The sequence below is a fragment of the Triticum dicoccoides genome, chromosome 5B (genome assembly GCF_002162155.2).
Source record: "Triticum dicoccoides isolate Atlit2015 ecotype Zavitan chromosome 5B, WEW_v2.0, whole genome shotgun sequence".
Taxonomy (NCBI): Eukaryota; Viridiplantae; Streptophyta; class Magnoliopsida; order Poales; family Poaceae; genus Triticum; species Triticum dicoccoides.
The window spans coordinates 722,815,517-722,817,687 of NC_041389.1; the positions used below are offsets into that span (position 1 = coordinate 722,815,517).

The window sequence follows — 2,171 nt, forward strand, 5'->3', positions numbered from 1 at the left end:
GGATCTGTGGGGGCTGCGATGGATGAGGATTTGTTGAATCAGATCTGTGGGGGCCGTGGGCGTTCAATGAGGGTCTGTTGAATCGGGTCTGTGGGGGCTGCGATGGATGAGGATTTGTTGAATCAGATTTGTGGGGGCCGTGGGCGTTCAATGAGGATCTGTTGAATCGGATCTGTGGGGGCTGCGATGGATAAGGATTTGTTGAATCAGATTTGTGGGGGCTGTGATGGACGGGGTCGGGGCAGTCTTTGGAGCGCCTCGTCACCGGCCTCACCAGATACTAAATACCTTAAGATGAACCTTCCACCAATCATCATCGGCTACAACAGTTCCTTTCACGTCATCCCAACCTAGCCCAGTTGCTGCACTTTTCAACACCATGAATTGTGTATACTACTATACTGTCTCTTCAACATGTCCCGTTTGTTTTTGAACCGAGTCTTAGTAACTCCCTGTCCTAGCCAAGAACTTGTCTCCAAGATTTTTATCATAACCTCTACGGTTCAAACATCCCCCTGGCCTCTTATGATTTTTAACCGAGTCTTCTTTGCACATATACTGGCATAAAATGGCTGTGTGGTGTGCATATCCCAATTTGCCTTTTTCCTTTTTCATCCATTTCACAGATCACAAATTTCAATCAAGCATATATAAAATAAAAGGTAAATTGTCACACACTTCACTGCTGCCATAACCAGGAAGTTATAATAGTAGTACATGTTTCACACACAAGCTGCTGTGTGTCAACATAACCAGGAAATAATGCACGTTGAGAGGACAGACACAAGCTATGCATCATATGAATCTACACATGGGTTTTTCATGCTGGGATTTATTAGTAATAAGTTTGCTGTGAAAGAAAAAGTTTGCTTCTTTACCTCCGGTTGGTTACAGGGGAGAGGGGGAGAGCAGCCTCAAGGCGTGCTCCCGCTGCTCGAGGTGGATGGGGATGGCGGACTCGGGCAGAGGTGGAGCTCCTGCTGCCCGAGGCGGATCCGGGGCGGCGGTGAAGCTCCTGCGTTGGCCGTTCGCCGTGGTCGACGAGGGGCCGCGCCGGTGGAGAGCAGCCGGCCGGCGGTGGAGCTCCTGCGGCGGCCAGGGAAGACAGAAGAGGAGGCGGGCGTGGGTGGGGCTCCTGCGGCGGGCTGTGGCGGTGGCTGAGGAGGGGCCGCGCCGGTGGCCGGCGGCGCCAGCAAACCCTAAATCGCGAGATCGGTGGCGCTGCGCATCGGGGGTGCCGATTCAGATTTTTGCGGTGGCAAAGGTGGGTAATTCCCTCACAAATCCAGGGGTAAAGTTGTCACTGTTCTCACCATTGTGCCAAAGTTCAGCACTATTTTGACTCTGTTTAAAAAAAACGGATTTGTCATTTTTCCTACCGCCGTCATCCCTCGCGGTAGGATACCACTAGCTACAGTCGAGGTCAATTGCGATAGGAAGCAGGTCAACGTGTCTGCGTCGTCACGACGCTAGCTGACATGGACAAGTGTTACCACCAAGGGTCGTGGTGGTACCTCTTTATACCCCTACCACCATAGTCGATGACGGTAGACCCTTGGGAGGTAAGTGGTCGATGGGGCGGCGGGTGGGCCACCCATCCTCTTCATCAGTTCATCTTCAAACAGAGAGCTTGCACCACTCTCCTCCCCTCCGTTTTCCTCAGTTTGGGCATCGTTTTTGACAGATCTTGAATGCAAAACGAAGAGGAAGGTAATCTTTTTCGCCCCCTCCATTTTTTGTCAAATCCTTTAAGTTTTGATGTATTTTTTGGCACTAGGTGTCACTTATCCACGTCAGCGAGCGCCGTGGCGGCACAAGCACATTGGCCTTGACCTGCTTCTCATTTGCCCTTGTGAATGTCATTCGTGGAGATCACCATGCTCAGCGGTAGGCAAATGTTTAGTGAAATGTCATTTCTCCCTTCTTTGAAGCAATAGATTTGTACATGGAGTACCCGTACGAGCACTACGTTGAGTCATCCGACAAGGAGGATTATGCCTACGAAACTACAATAATGCAAGCGATCCTTGAAGACGTGGAGCATGCCGAAGAGCGTGCTCCCAGTTTCCAGGGATCGATCAAGGTGACCGAGTGCTGAATCAGAACAGGGAAAGGGGTAATTTGATGCTGAGGGACGACTACTTTTCCCCCATTGCCCTATTTGCAGATAA

The 2,171-nt window shown here is 50.8% G+C and overlaps 1 protein-coding gene across 3 annotated transcripts in view; it reads right to left on the bottom strand.

Moving 5' to 3' along the window:
- LOC119313013 (mediator of RNA polymerase II transcription subunit 13-like) overlaps nt 1–1,246 on the bottom strand; it is a 17,690-nt gene extending 16,444 nt beyond the window's left edge. For all 3 annotated transcript variants that reach the window (XM_037588821.1, XM_037588822.1, XM_037588820.1), the window contains exon 1: nt 879–1,246. The gene's annotated coding sequence lies outside the window, so the exon portion shown is untranslated. The remainder of the gene's footprint in view (nt 1–878) is intronic.
- Between the last annotated feature and the right edge of the window lie 925 nt (nt 1,247–2,171).